Source organism: Pungitius pungitius, chromosome 17 (genome assembly GCF_949316345.1).
Source record: "Pungitius pungitius chromosome 17, fPunPun2.1, whole genome shotgun sequence".
Lineage (NCBI taxonomy): Eukaryota > Metazoa > Chordata > Actinopteri > Perciformes > Gasterosteidae > Pungitius > Pungitius pungitius.
This window is the reverse complement of record NC_084916.1, coordinates 16,430,381-16,446,513: the sequence shown is the minus strand read 5'-3', so window position 1 is coordinate 16,446,513 and position 16,133 is coordinate 16,430,381. Positions and strand designations below refer to the sequence as shown.

The window sequence follows — 16,133 nt, the reverse complement described above, 5'->3', positions numbered from 1 at the left end:
GAGACAGAAGACGACACGCAGGAAGCGTCGACATCACACAAAAGATTTGTTTTCTTTCGTCCTCCTTTTTTTTCTTTTTTTCTTCTCTTTCTGCAGTGAAAGTTAATTGAATTTGTATGTTAATGAGGGCTGTGCATGGCTAACGAGCTCAGCGTGCGACCCATTAACACATTGAATGATTGTTACGCCCCGGGGCGAGAATCACCTATAGGAGCTTCAAGCACGGAGACAAAGAGCCAATCTGAATACATTACGGTTCATTTGCATGAAAGACATTCGTCCCTCAGCGTAATCTGTGGAGATCTGATCTTTGCGGGCGACCCGAGGAGAGGGAGGAGACGTCATCGGTTGCATCTTACTCATCGAGGGCTTCAGCTCAATGACAACCACTTCTCACCTTGATGGAGATGAGGAGGCTGGTGTCAACCCCCCCCTCTCCTCCCCTTTCACCCCCTCATCACCATGACAACGTGTGAAGCACAGTGGGATCTCTCACTACGATGAAAGCGACCCCTTTAAATAGCCGCTCGCTATGGAGGATGGAGAGAAGACAAACGCATTTCTAACGTCCTCACACAGACTGGTAGAGGCAGTGTTGCTCTGTGACCTCTGTAGAGGCAGAACAGCTCATATGTGGGGCATCTTTGACCTTGAGTGCAGATGCATGGAAAGAGATACTCAGGTTCAACCACGCGATCCTTTGTGAAGTTGGGAAACAGCAGCACATTAATCAAAAAAATAGCGATAGCCAAAAGGAAAAGGAGAGTTCAGACCATCCACTCTCCTCCCCTCCCTCCCTCCCTCCCTCCCTCCCAGCTCCGGGCTTAATGCCCGGCTGTGTATGTATTGACACAACTCCTCAAAGTCACAGCAGCGAGAGAGGGCAGCGCAGTCCAGGTGGGGGTCAGCAAAATGATAAGGTTTAACGAGGGTGGCCCGGGAGTCAGGCATGCCTCCGTGAGCTATTACGGGGGGGAGGAGAGAAGAGGGGAGGAAATGAGAAAAGAGGAGAGGAAATGAGAGGGGAGGGGAAAAAGAGAAAAAGACCAAAGCAACAGAAATTGGAGGGAGAGGGGGAGAGAAGAAGAAGAAGAGTAAGAGAGGGGGAGAAAGGACATATAAGGAGTTATAGGAGGTAAACAAGTGAACGGGAAGTGAAGGGAATGAATGGAAAGGGAAGAGGAGAAGAGGAGGGGGGAAAAGAGGAGGAAGGCATGGTGGACACACACAGGCTTAATCATTCACCGTCAATACCCCCCCCCCCCCCCCCCCGCACAGGACTTCCCCCTCTCTGCTTGTGGGTCATTTTTACTGGATGGACAAAGGAGGGAAGTTAATGAGCTCGTGTGTCACTTAATCATCAGCCCAGTTGCTGGCAAAGAAGCGGCCGTGCTTCCAGAAAGAGGGTGGCGCTCACACCCTGAAGCTGACTGACACGCACACACGCACACACACACGCACAAACACACACGCACACACACACACACACACACGTGCGCTCAGTCAGACAGACGACCCTGTAGGTGTAAATCCTCCACTCACAGACGCATTGGAGGTGTCTGGCCTGAGATTAGCCCGTTTCCTCCTTTTTGCTCTGAGAAAAAAAAATGTAAAAAATCCTGAATCATCTTTATAATTCTGCTGATTCTCTAATCTCTAATGGCCTAATCTGCACTCTCATTGTGTGCACGGGTCTAAACCGGCTCTTCTTTTAGATTAACCCCCCCCCCCCCCCAGAGGTGCCAGCGAGGAGTTGGAGGTGTGCGCTTCAGCTTAAGTGATGTTATCACAGCAGCGGAGCGCATCCAGAGAGACGCTGGGTCTCTTTCTTTGGGTTTTCATTCTTTTTTATCCGTTCACATCCGAGTGTTCAGCTGGTGTTACGGAAAATGTGCGAAGCTGTAGAGATGAGAAATAAGCTCTCCGGGGGGAAAAAAGTTACAAGAAAATAAAAAGTGAACACTCAGTTGTGGAAGCGAGCGGAAAATCAGATTTACTGTCACACAAGATCAAAGTAAGAATAAAAAGACGGGTTTGATTCCACAGAGACGTGGAAGAAGCAGATCTCATATTCTTATTGGCACGGAGAAATCAGAAGGCCAATCAAAGGCTAATGTTTAAAAACGTAGCTAAAAGAAGTGGTGGCAACTACACTCGAGGTTTTAAAAGCAGAGTTTAGTCTTTGTGAAGTTTTGAGAATAAGAGAGAACTAACAACTGAGATCTGTGCATCTTCAAACACAACATGGCAAAGGAATTCATTTAAAACATCCAATTGATTTTAAATAAATGGTTAAACTCACGTGGCCTCGTAGTGAAGGTGATTCAAGCTCGTCTGCGATGTTTAACACTCGTTTCCCTCTAAATGCACACTTGTATTGTGCAGCACAATGTTCGTCGTGTCCCTGGAAAAAAAAACAACCAAAATGATCATTTTGAAACACCTTTGCTATCGTTTTCAAGTCGTGGTATTAAACTGTCAGTGAACACGTGTACGTGACTCATGTTCCTGGAGGAAATTTGCGTGTTTTTTGGGTCTAAAGGCAAAAAAAAATCGGCAGAACCGTCCTCGCTTTTGCAACGTCATGCCGGTGTTGTCATGTGACACCGAGTGCAAAGAGTTCACGCTCAAAACAGCAAGCGGGGGAGGGGGGGGGGGGGCGTCATTGCCAAAAAATGAACACGACGAAAACAGGAGAAAACACAACACACTCTCGTGTGAGTGCGTCCTTCAGTGAGTGTGTGAGTGAGTGAGTGAGTAACTTAACTCCAGGCCTTCAGCTCCTGAGGTGAAGATGCAAAGGAAGCTGCTGAAAACACAGCCTCAAGTGATCTCCATTATATAAATTTACTTGTGATCACACTGTTGTTATCGTGTGCACAAGCCTGACTGGCCTTAATGGCCGCGGCCCCCCCGCATCACACACGCCGCCGGCCTGCTGGCTCCACAGTTTAAAGCCCATCGAGGGGAGATGATTGAGTTGCGAGTACGTGGACGAGTTCACAGCGACGCCTGATCAAACACGTCGAGCAACGGGCGGGGGGGGGGGGGGAGGGACACACGCGATGCTTCGCGGTTCCCTATCTGTGATCTCCCGGTTTGTGGTAAAGCTCGGCGTAGCGTAACGCGACGTGCGCCGTGATCTGATGATCAAATATGCTGCGACGTGACCTCGATTGACCCTCATACATCGGTGGACTCTGGCATCTACATCTTTTTCTTCTCTTCACTTGAATCAGTGAGCGTGGATTCCCCCAACAGCTGCTCGAGAGAACTAGAAGCTCGTAGCTGATCTTCACAACCGAACCAAGGTGTACATTCACCACATCTTTTGTGTAAGAACATGAACTTTGAAGACACTGGAGCTGTTTTGCATATTGCTGCATGGATGACGCTTGTTGTTTTAACATTCATTGTGCTTCATGTATTGTAAAACCCGCAAAACATTGATACGAGAGGTGTGTCGTCGTCCCCCCCCCCCCCCCGTCCCCCCCGGGGACAGCGTCCAGCTGGCCTTTCTTCCATGAATCCAGATGTGGTGACAGCACATGCTCAGATGCCAAAGCAGGGATCAGACTAGTGGCGCGGAGTGACGCGACGCACTCTCTCCCGTCCCGTCACACAGGCACAGGAGTCAAAAATATGAACGGTGTTGTTTTCCACGGCGAGGAGGATCGCCGTATCCTCCGCTGGGAGCAGCCTGGAGATACGGGGGGGGGGGGGATTTGGTTCATACGCCAGTCTACTGGTGCTCGGAGTCACAGCAGCGAAAGGAAGCGACGGGCCAATCGGAACGCGCAGCGGCGTCCGGAGGATTGGCCAATGGGGTTGGAGTCTGGCGTCTGGTACCAGTTGATGTCTGACAGTCAGACAGACTGTATCTAATTACCACAGCCACGGCTCAGCAGGGGTCTGTGTGCGTGCGTGTGTGTGTGTGGGGGGGGGGGGGGGGTGTAACCAGGGAGAGAGGGAGTGAAAATTAAAATTAGAAAAAAGAGGAAGGTGGTTTGGAGGTTTTTGGCAAAAAGTTGAAAACGAGGGATGAGATCTGGAGGGCTGCCACATGAAATGAAAATGTGCCAGAAGGCGGTGCGGATATAAATATACAGGCTCTGGATTCAGAATTAACTTATTGAATTAGCCACATTAGGCAGTGATACATCCCATTGCTCTCCATGACTATTATCAAATAAACTAATTCCTGGTGCAGTGTGTGAACAAAGGAAATGTGGTTGGCTGGATGTGTGTGTTGAAATGTGCTGATTTCTTTTGTGTATTTCTGCATTTCCTGTATGAATGAATAGGCCCCAGAGAGAGAGAGAGAGAGAGAGAGAGAGAGAGAGAGAGAGAGAGAGACCAGTTTCCCACAGCGTAATGGTGACATCATTGTCTCTAACATAATGTCCCTGTCACTATAGGCAGCTTCAACCCCATTCTGCCACTCTATTAATGACTGGACAGGACAGCCAGGTGTTAACGGTGCACGAAACACACGTAGTGCGGCCACACACACACACACGCAGACACACACACACTCAAAAGATTAACCTCAGCCAGAGGTGAGCGGGGTTGACAGACAAAGGCAGCTGGCTGGTGGGGTCTTTCCTGTTTTGACTGCTTCTGTCTGAGTTTAACACACACACACACGCGCACACACACACATGCACGCACGCAAAATGTTGCTCATGGTCAAAATGACGGTGTCACCGGAGGTTGCCTCGGCTTGTTGTTCCCTTCTGGTTACTTACAAGGTGAGGAAAAGCTAGATTTACACTTGGAGTGGAAAATACAAAATAATGAGGGAGCCGAGAAGATCTGTCTGTTCAATAGGAAGTAGCCACTTAGCTTAGCATGAGGACGGAACACACTGTAATGCACTGTAATCTTGTTCATTTAAACCGCTCAAAACAATAAGAAAAAAAGAAAAATGAAAATGATTCCTTTTTTTGTTTTAAGGGGTTCAAATAGTCAACATTTAACAAATAGTCAACAAATAAACACCCGTCAGTGGGCGTCGACTCTTGGTAGCATTGCAGCTAGCTTCACTTTCCCTGTGGAGGAGGTTAAAAACGCAAAGACACGCATGACACAACTGTCCTTAGAAAACTTATGAAATGATGTGCAGCAGAGGAAGCAAACCCGAGGGCGGTCCATATGACACAGAGTCTTCATGCTAAGCTAAGCTAACTGTAGCCAGTTAGCTTAGCTTCACAATCGACCGATGTCAGAGCGTTTCATGTATATGTTTATATTTTTAGAGCGACAAAGGTCAAACTTGTGTTTGTGAAAACCAATCCGGATGTCTGAAGCCGTGACACTAAATAATGCGACCAGACGAGAGAGAAAACAAAAGCCTGCGAGCGTGTCTTCATCTGTCGACTGACTTTGATCACGGAGTCCAGAAGAACATCGTCCAAGCGCGACGATACTCAATTTCGGCGCTTGTGCGTTACGGCCAACATTGGCACCGACACCCGGCAGCTTTTAATCCAATCGGCCGTGGACATTCATCCTCCCCCCCCCCCCCCCCCCCCCCCCCCTCAGGACATCTCTCCAGGTTCTCTCTCTTCCACAATAGAAACTTGGACTATTACACAAACCCTGATTAAGGACCACTATTAGAGAGATGAAATAATAATCCCGTGTGTCACAGTCAGTCCTGGTACCGCTTCAACCGGGGCTGTTGTTGTTATTCTTTGATATCAGACCAGCAGGAATAACAATCAATAATTCATAGTGCTCAGTCTAGTCTGGGAACACTAGGCACTGCGCCTTTAATTATTGATCAAACAGAAGAGATTTAATATCAATCACTGAAGCACAGGCAGAAGTGAGCAAAAGCAGGGTGAACGGGTGATGAACGTCTAACCCTCTAATGAAAACTAAGAGGAAACACAGTGCAGTTAATACTGGGGGGGTGTGAGGGGGGGGGGGTGCAAACAGGAACCGAGGCTTAGCCTGGACACTGATTCACTGAGTCTATTTACATGAACTTCAGTCCAAGCTCCCAGGCTGCTGCTATCCACAATGTAACGCTACTCCTACATCCTCCACTGACTCTTTATACTGAAACCTGATGTCTACAAGAACCTTTAACCTCTGCTACGTCTACGAGAACGTTTAAAGCTCATCGTAATGACGTTGCACTCACGTCTGTACGTTCCAAAGTGTGTCTGAGGCCTTCCATGGTCGGTTATTAATGTGCGTTTAAAGTGTAATATATGTGCAATAAACATGATGTACGCAATAACTCCACGTGTTGCTTTAACTCAAAGGGGAGACATCAGGGAGGAGAGTAGGAGGGCAAAATGGCTTTAGTTCAGAGTGGGAGAACAGTGCAGCTGAAGTGTACTGATTACACAGGGCCTGTGAGGGGCTCGCAGCTGTAGAAGCAATTGAGCACAACACACACACACACAATGTAAAACCCCAACATATCTGCAGCTTCCTGCCCTTAACTGTCTATTGTTAGATTTCGTGACACAGCTCTCAGGGACCACTTTCAACACTGCAATTAGAAATGGACCAAACACTTTCTTACATTCGCAGAGAAACTGAGAAAGAATTCCCACAACGTGAAGGGGCCCATTGCCTTCCACTCGGTACAGGAATGCAGGCAGAGACTGAGAAATAGGGGGGGGGGGGGGGGGGGGGGGAAGAGGGAGAGAGAGGGAGGGAGGGAGAGGGAGAAAGAGAGACTGGGACTTTCCCCAGGATCCCAGAAGAAGGAAGGAGAGAGGAAGCAGACAGTGGGAGACGACAGGAACAAATACAGGAGGAGGAAAAATGGATGGGTTGTGTACGGGCTGGTTTGTGTTTCCCACAGTGGGAATGACCCAGTTGCTGCTGCGCATTGTGTCGCCTTGCAGCATGAAACAGAAAAGAACCATGAGAAAAGTGAAGAATGTGTGACAAACTCTCCCTCCACTGGACCCAGGCCATCGGGCAGTTGTCTCACTCCCTGTGCTGTCTCTCTCTCTCTCTCTCTTTGTGTTTGTGTGTGTCTCTCTCTCTCAAGGTTAATGGTGTGTCTCCAGAGGTTACTGCCGGTGCCACCGGTGTTCCCGTTGATCCCACGCGCAGCCACCAGCGTGCGGCACCGCCGAGGGCGAACCCTGCGATAGGGATCAGGAGTCTTGATTGTGACTCAGTTTGCGGTGTGCGAGCGAGTTGTGTGTGTGGTCTCCTCCATGAGCCAGCTGCTGGCATTCAGGGTTGAATATATCTGTGTGTGTGTGTGTGTCTGTGTGTGTGTGTGTGTTGAACCTCTCTGACATTTGCAAACTTGCCATGTCATCTCAATCCAGGGAGGCCTCGCTGTGATAAAAGAACAAGGACTCCTTTCTCCCCAGTGTGTGTGTGTGTATGCATGGCATGTGTGTGCATCTCCACGTCGGTGCATGGCATGTGTGTGTGTATCTCCACGTCGGTGCATGGCATGTGTGTGTGTATCTCCACGTCGGTGCATGGCATGTGTGTGTCTGTGCGCGTGCATGTTCATCATACGTCCACGTGTTTGTGTGCAGGTAAGTCTCTGGTGAAGTATGTGTGCATGTGCCTCTGTGAGGGTGGTCTCCACCTGTGGATCACAGTGGGGAGGCCGCACAAACCCCCCCCCCCCCACTAAAAGAGAGTTTAGACAAGCTGTAAGTACAGCATGTTAAAGCTAACTATCAAGAAAAAAAGAAATGGAGGAAGTCAAAAGGAGGGGAAAGTCCCCCTGTGTGCACACACTAGAATGTCTATTTTAATCCTGTTTGACAACTCTAACTGATTATAAATCAACTGATTCACACGGGAATGGGAGGGGCAGCCGGTGCCAGCTAGTGTTTTGTACTCTGGGTGTTCTGCAAGGACACAATGTGGAGGGTGGGATAATGTGTTGCAGGATGGTGTCCATTTAATCCAGCTGCAAAATACTTCTTGGTTTGCTTCCACGTTGCGCCTCTCATTAAACACGTCCCTGTAGTGCCGAGTCTCGGCTTGGAGGATTAACAGAGGCATCTGTGTATCGATTCAGAGAACCATTCCAATAACAGAGCTCTTCCGCTCATTGGTGTTTAGGATTTTACAGGAACAAATACGGCCAAAAGTCTGACGTAAAAAAAAAATAAATGAAAATGCTTGGTAGAGTGAAGTCTCCTTCTTCATGAAGATTGATGACAGAAGCACTCGCAGAGATGTAATTACATTGACCAATAACAGCTATAGGAATAAAAAGATGAGGCTTTGTGTTTATCATGATGGGATCGTCCTTGACCTTGGTTTGTATTTATTGGCCACATTTTATATATTTTTTTGTAGAAGTGTTATCCCGCCCAAGTGGCTAATCCACCCATAGGAACCGCGTCGCTGCTGTAGCTGCACTCACATGTTCTAAAAATATCAAACAAAAAACATCAGCATTGGCCTTCAAAAACTCATATCCGCCTCACGCCGGCTGGCGTGCGAGCGAGAAGAAGAGGGGAGTCTGCAAACTACATCTTAGCCTGCCAAAAATCACATTTCCCCTCGACAGTATAGCTGGTTTACATTAACTCTCACACATGCATGGCAAAACCCGAGTCCACCCACTTCACATTTTATTACAAAGGAAAAGCTCAAACTGTTATACCAGCCTCTCCAGTACGGCAGAAATCCCTAATTCGATTCATCAGAACCGCAGATGAAAAGGAACTGTAAAGCGTGGTGGTTTAAGTGGTGGGTAGGAGGTAGGAGGAGGAGGAGGGGGGGGGGGGGGGGGGGCAAACCACTGCCGATTCATCCCATGAGGTCACTGGAGCTTTGGAAGCTGGAGAATCTGGGGTCAAACTCCACACGTGGCGTGATCCGTCGGGCAGAGCGGGTCGATGTGGCCGTGCAGGGAATAGCCACAGAGTCCCGTGTATTCCACAGGTTGAGAGTTGTAAACTGCAGCCTCACAATGCAGCGGGCCGATGCGATGGACCAGAACACAGAGCGGGCACGTGGTGGCGCATGGAGTCGTGTGATTCGCTGGGAGCCGCAAAGGTTGGTGGTTCAAATCCCGGCTGCCCCATGTGCCACGTCGGAAGTGTCCCCTGAGCAGGACACCAAACCCCCCAATTCCTCCCCAGGCAAAATGTAAGCCAAGGGTTAAAGTTGCTTTGGATGAAAGCGTCAGCTAATGTAAAAACAGGACCATGATAAACTGACAGGTTCAAACCATGAAGCTGTATTCACCCCTCTATTCCATTGCAGGTTGCACTGTGCCTTTTTCATAATAAGTTGGTAGAATTAGGTTTAGGAATATAAGAGTTTGTTAAATAAGAGCATGTTTTTTACAGAGCTAACGTACGTAGCCTCACTAAAGTTCATAAGTTGTGCATCAAAATGAAGGTAAAATAAGACAACGCGCGCTTGGCTTTGCACAGGAAGCTACTTTCCACCACAACCTTTGACCCCCGACCTCCGACCCCGCCCTCCTCTGTCGATGGACTACCTTGGTCGTCATACTACATGTGACCGCGAAGAGGAGCTGCTCCACACGTGGACGCTTGAGGTGATGAGAACAGCTCTGAATATTTGATTGTGCACTGAGCCCAGAAGCAGAGAACTGAAATCACAGGTTTGTATACTTTGGTGTATTAACACGTTACATGTGCCATATATTGTTTTAATCTGCATTTAAAACAAGCCAACATACACCAGTTAACGCTGTACTGCTGTACATCAAACTGTATTGAGATGCTAAAGCGTCCCTCCAGAAGCCCACATGGATCGGTTTAAAACACCAGTTTTGGCCCACAGTCAGAATGTCACAGGACATTTATCTTTATTCCCTTTTTCCTCTCTGTGCCGTACGGAGAAATAGCTTTTGCAGATGTGCTCTCTTCCTCCCGACTTCACTTTACATGGTTCTCTGCCTTGCACTTCGCGCTGTGCCTGCGTGCACTTATACAGCTGGAATGTATATCCTTCACTCCACTATAGAAGCACATAAGGACCAGGGCGTGTTTGCTTGTCTTCTCTTCTAGCAGCATTTGAACTCTGAAGATTTATCACAACAAATGAGATGATATGGATACATTTAGTGTGAAAATATGTGTAATTTGAGATAAAATGTATCAATAAGCACAATCTAACATTCATACGTAATTAATACTTTTGTAAAACTGTTAATTATTACGTGGAAAATAATTAGTTTGGCTCCATTAACACCTCGTAGAACTATTTTTTTTCTGAAAACATCTGTGGCTCATAGACAGTTTAGTACCACCTACAGAAAGGTAGGATTCATCAACGGATGAGCTATAAAAAAAGGGTTCCTTTATGTGCTAATAAATGGTATCAACCCAAGAATAATAAAATAATAGACGTAGGAGGGGGAAAAGTAAAGAGATTCAATACATCCAGCCCAGTTTCCTCTAATCAAATACAATCAATGGTTTGAGCTCACTAACTTAGACAAGTGTGACCTTTCTTGACCTCAGACACCGAAGGAACGATCTCCTTTTAACTCTGTTAAGCATCGAGCTGAACATCTCCACAATATCGCGTCGACACTTGAACCACTTTAATTTTTACATTGTATTTAATCAGCCGTTTTATTGCCTTGGCCCCCCATTTTCTGACCCCCTGGCGTCTACACGTGACCCACCTGGCTGTCAGGTAACTACAGACCCATCCATGGCGACGTTTGAAGGTCCGACACAAGGACCTCGTGATGCCCATCAAAAGCACAAAGTGTCAAAGTGTCTCTTCGTCACAGTTGTTTGCCGTGCGGCGTTTGTCGGGAACCGGCCCCGCCCTCCGCTCACTAATAACACAACGAGAACCAGCGACTCTGCGGGAGGGGCCGCCCGCCCCGTGTCTCGCGAATTTGCCAATATTCGACCGCCCCCCCCCCGATCGGCGTCTAGACGAGCCGTGGCACAGCAACCAAACCAGAGAGCGCACTGTGTCAGACGCATTGACCCCCCCCGCCTCAAGTCCACTTATATAAGCCAGGATTACACAAGCAAAAAAAAAAACACGGCGAGGAGGCAGACGGAAATAGCTCTCTGTGTATATTTGATCAAGCGTGTGCTCTGCAGAGTGTGTGAGGGGAGCGGAGTGGCTTTGAAGGAAAGAGAGATGTGCATGAGTCAATATGTCAGCGAGGGGAGGAGGCACACAGGCAGAGATGGGGGGGGGAAGGAGGCAGGGGGTCGCATTCGTTCTCTGTGGTTTGGGGGTGGGGGTGGGGGGGGGGGGGCAGAGTGATTAATCATCCCGGCTTCAACGTGTAAACTGTTTTGGCGGCTGGAAATTTACATTTTCATGCAACCGGCATCGTCCCGATGGAAAGGCGAAGCGGTCGTGTTAATGAATTGAATATTTGTGTGAGAACGGAAAGGGAGTCGAGGGGGGGGGGGCAGGCTGCAGGAGGGGGAGGAGGTGTGGGAAGTGGAAGGACTCCTGGAACTGCTTCCACACTTCAAGGGCTTCGGTGACAGGGAAGCTGGTCTGTTCAGCCCCATCAGCAGTTTTTGGTCATGCGTGTGTGCATGTGTGTGTGTGTGTGTGCATGCGTGCGTGTGTGTGTGTGGTGCCGGTCCACAGGGAATAAAAACTCCTGGTGTTGTTGTTCAATAAAGCAAGGACACTTTCCTTCATGGGCGCAGGGGGGCACGTGCTACATACTGTTCAGTAGGTGGAAACATGACTGAGATTTTCCCGGGTCCAGATTCAGGCCTCAAATTAAAATGCAGATACTCATCCAGCGTTTAGTGTGCATGATTTAATAGATTTCATTTAGTATTTGACGAAGAACGCCCTCGGATTTAATTAATTCCCATTTGACATTTTGATTGGATTCCACGTAAATATGCATTAATATGTATTAAAATGAGTCTCTGTCACTTCGTTTCTGATTCATTACTCATTGGAACCTGAAATAAAAAAACAGATAAAATGTATTTTCACGGTGCCTTTTGAACCCTAAAAAGTGTCTTCCAGGAGAATGGAGAAAAAAAAAATAGATTGTCACATCTCAAAATGAAGTGCATACAGGAGCCTGGTCATTGCACCCTGTGAGAGTACAGAAGGGGAGCAGCAGCAGCAGCCTAGGACCCCTGCAGAGTACATATGGGCTGAGAACAAATAACCATAGAACTCTGGGTCAGACCATGGGAGAGTACACACGTGTGAAGGACCGCCTCACGCCTCAAACCTTTTTGTGATTAATCGCGGCGCTGCAGGCTATTCTCGGCGGGTAGAACAGCAATCAAGTAAAACCTCAAATATTCAAAGTAGCCGAGGATTACAGAGATTAGTGACTGCCATAGAATTGCCTAATTAAAACATTTTTTTTTTTTAAATCAATAAACCGCCGCTGCTGTGTTTCCTTTTAAAAAAGTTCGGGATACCGTCAAATAAGTTGGCGCGAAGCGGACATCTTGAAAACGAATCTCCTTTGTCGCGCAGGAACCCGGCGGCCGAATCCCAGACGCGCTGTTGGGCCCGATCCACGCCGCCTGCTGCTAGACGATAGCGAGGGACCCGCCAGAGACCCGCTTTGTACCTTTCAGGAGGCCCGAGTAAGGAAGAGCCGCACAATGAAACCGCTCGAGTCCGTGGCAGCGTGGCAGCGTGGCAGCGTGGCAGCGTGGCAGCGCGGCAGCGAGGCAGCGTGGCAGCGTGGCAGCGTGGCAGCGAGGCAGCGTGGCAGCGAGGCACCCGGCTGCCACACAGGACACCCGCTACACTGCGTGACAGGGTGTCACGCCGCATGATTTGTGACGGGTAATTACCGTTACGAAGGTGACATCATACCGTACAGGCGGGCTCCCGCGTGCCTCCATGCTGTGTGTGTGTGTGTGTGCGAGTGCATGTGCAAGTGTGTTTGTGACTAATTAGTTATGCTGTCTGGATCCAGCGGCGGACTGTCTTTGTTTTTTTTTCACACGGAATGGGAGACAAGGCATGTCACAACAACGCGTCTGGCATCTCCTCCCGGAGGGGGGGGGGGTCATGCACGCTTAAAGCACGTATTGCACGGGTCCAAAAAAGACCGCCATTTGCTGCTCAGATTCTAATTCTCCGGCTCATTTCGGGAACGGATTGGGACGCTTTCCGCCCTTCCGTGAGGGCAAGCGGGCGGGGGGGGCAGCGAGAAGCCCACAATTAGGAATCGTTACGTTGCACCTCACCGCTGCATTGGCACGACAAATGAGAAAATGGAAAAGATTACAAACACAAATTCTCACTCCTGCACACACATATGCTGATTCGCTTGCCAGTTCTAAATAAAGGCATTTATTCAAAAGTGTTTCTACCTCTTGGACGAGAGACAAGGAGGCCGCTGAGAGAGAAAACGTTGACACATTTACTTGGAGGCCCTGCACAGTTTAGCGTGCAGGGTGTTTTCTAACAAACACTTCAGGTCTGAAAGCCTGATCCCGAGTGAACACGGGCGTTGTTAGAGGGAGGCTAACAACCACGCCACAGACCACTGACTGCAGATAATGTGCTGCGGTCACCGTGGGACACGCGATTGTTTTTTAATGAGCCAATTTGGATGAAACAGAAATGAGGAAGAAGAAGATTAGACCCAATGCCGTGAGTCACCAGAAAAAAGGCTTCACTTCACTGTTTCTACACTCGTTTCCGTGCTCAGGCAGAAGCACGGTCCATGGCCACGGGGGCTTCACTCGGGAGAGAGAGAGAGAGAGCTTCTAAAGTCCACATTTTAACTCTAAATTGCTATTTAGGACGCAGCGGCGAATCCGAAACAGCTCATTCTTCTCAGAAGTCACTATAGATCAGCGCTGAGATGCTGTGCGTATACAGCCCTTTGGCCCTTGACCTTGCAAATGTTTAACAAAAGTGACCTTTTGCTGCTCTCCGCCCTGCTCTCACGGAGGAAAAAAAAGCTCTGGCCTTTATTACTGTTTTTTCAGCCACGGCGAGTTAAACAATGGACCCACTGCTGCATTTAAGCTCACATGATCATAAAATAAATAGTGTCCGTACGGCTTTGCAGCTGTCCAGATGTTGTATACTCATTTATGAATACTGATTCCTATGAATATCCGTTTCACTGGAAACAGTGACATATTTTAATTTGAAGTTCCGATTATATAATATAAGCAAGGATGAATATTTCATGTTTCCCTTCATTAGATTCTCCATTCACAGAAACGGTGGATAAGAATTCACATTCCAAAGGCCAGAAATATGCATTTTCTGCCTTGAGGTTGAGGAGTTCTTCCTCACTCGTTTCAGGTATGTTTTTTTAGGCCTTTTTCCTCACTCAATAAATCATAGAACATGTTTGCTGATGCAGCATCAAACCGTGCCGCTCTGACACCGTCACATCAAGCTGCAGGAAAGTAGTATAAGAAGAATACGATGCATGCAATATGCTTCTTTTAACTGAAAGCGTTGAACCCATTCTATTCTCTGTATGGCGGGAAAGAAACATGTTTTTCGGGGGGGCTGTGTTGCATCCATTCATCTGGAGGTTGGACGATCTCTATGGGGGGAGAAATAGTAAACTTACCGCTGGACACAAAACAACCTGCAGGAACAGTGAACCCAGCCTGGTCTTTGATGTTTCCGTAGTCCACCGTCGTCCCCCAAATAGCACGGGACCATCTCCCAAAGCCCAACAAAGGCCTTTTCTTCCCGAGGACCCCGCAGGTAGCTCGGAGCTTCAAAACCAATTCCCAGGGTTTCAGTAATCAATTCCCACCCTGCCATCCCGTCCACAGCCTCGCCGCGTCGCTGCTCTGTTAGCAAACAGCCCAGTGTGTGTGTGTGTGTGTGGGGGGGGGGGGGGGGTGTTGATACCAGATGGAGGCAGACAGACCAACACCTGAGCAAACTGTTCAGGTGTCAACATCCTTCCAACCACCTCCGGGCCCCAGAGGAGCTGGAACCCGACTGCGGGAGCCGATTAGCATGTACACGCTTTCACACCCTGCTGCTCTGTGCTTAATTATATGAACCTTCGCTCTTTTCAGGATGTGAATCGTCCTGCACCAACTTGAGTTTTTAAGGCAGAACGAATCTCCAGTAAGCAACGTTGGGCAGAGAAGACCACATGACATTCAAGTTTTAGCTTTGAAGCGGCGGAGTGGTGGTTTTCACAGGAGAGTGACGCACTGTTGCTCCCCGCCGGATCCAGACCGCCGCGTGCAGCGCGCAAGCCGCCGCCGCCTCCTGCTGCTTCTAATCGTCTTCAGGCCAAAAGAGCTTAAAGTCGTCTCGCTGCCCATGTGACAAGGATGTGACCAATGGCTTCCAAACCCTCTCCAGTTCCATGGAAGGCTCAAACTGGTCAAACCGGTTGATCCGCTGTGGAAGAACGACGAGCCTTTGTTTTTTCATCCCGACTTGTATTTCACTTTAATTATGACGACCGTCCAATGAGATGATGTCATTCAGGTTGAGCCAGAGTAAGAGTGACACATTCCTATCAGGGCGTTTAAATTCATGCTGCGTGTAGGCCGTCCGTCTCCGGGATGCAGCCCGATCGTATCTGCAAATCTGTGAGATCCAGATTACAACGTCAACACAACGTCTGTGACAACAACTGACACAACTTGTCCTTTTCTGTGCAAACCAGACTCCCCCACCCCCCCCCCCCCCCTCCCCCTCCCCCTCTGCCACGTGAGCCTCCGAGAAACGGAGGATCCGGGCCTCTGTGTGCGCTCAGAACTCAGAGGGCCCTCTATCTCTTCAAGCACAACACCTACCGCGGTGACTCACAGCTCCTCCGTCATCACAAACTGTTTGTTTTCGGCACATTGCTCAACAACGAGTTCTCCGCGTGAGGCACGCCGCGTGCAGCACACCGTGTCTGACTGCAGCGCTGGGGCCCCGAAGCCGAGGACGTAGGTGGAGCGATGCTGTCTCGCGAGCGTCCTCACGAGTTGCTGAAAGGGTGTTAACGATTCACAAGAGAAAGATAACTCATTTATCGAAGACGGACTAGGAAGCGAATGGGTGGGGTGTCACGTGCCCCAAAAAAAAAAAGAAACGTCACCCCCTCCCAAGAGTCTTAATGAAGGTGACCATCAGTCACGGAGCGCATGTGGCTCTATTTTAACCTCAGCCGCATCATTTGTTTACAACTGTTGCGGGGCTTTTCCAATTTGTGTCACAGTTTATCTACTGATGGAGGTTTA

General features: G+C 48.8%; 1 long non-coding RNA gene across 1 annotated transcript; it reads left to right on the top strand.

Annotated features, from left to right (window-relative positions):
- The first annotated feature begins 8,891 nt into the window (after window positions 1-8,891).
- On the top strand, window positions 8,892-12,605 carry LOC119219061 (uncharacterized). Its single transcript, XR_005120459.2, has 3 exons — window positions 8,892-9,009; window positions 9,393-9,520; window positions 12,427-12,605. It is a non-coding gene; the product is annotated as an uncharacterized LOC119219061 (long non-coding RNA).
- The last annotated feature ends 3,528 nt before the right edge of the window (window positions 12,606-16,133 follow it).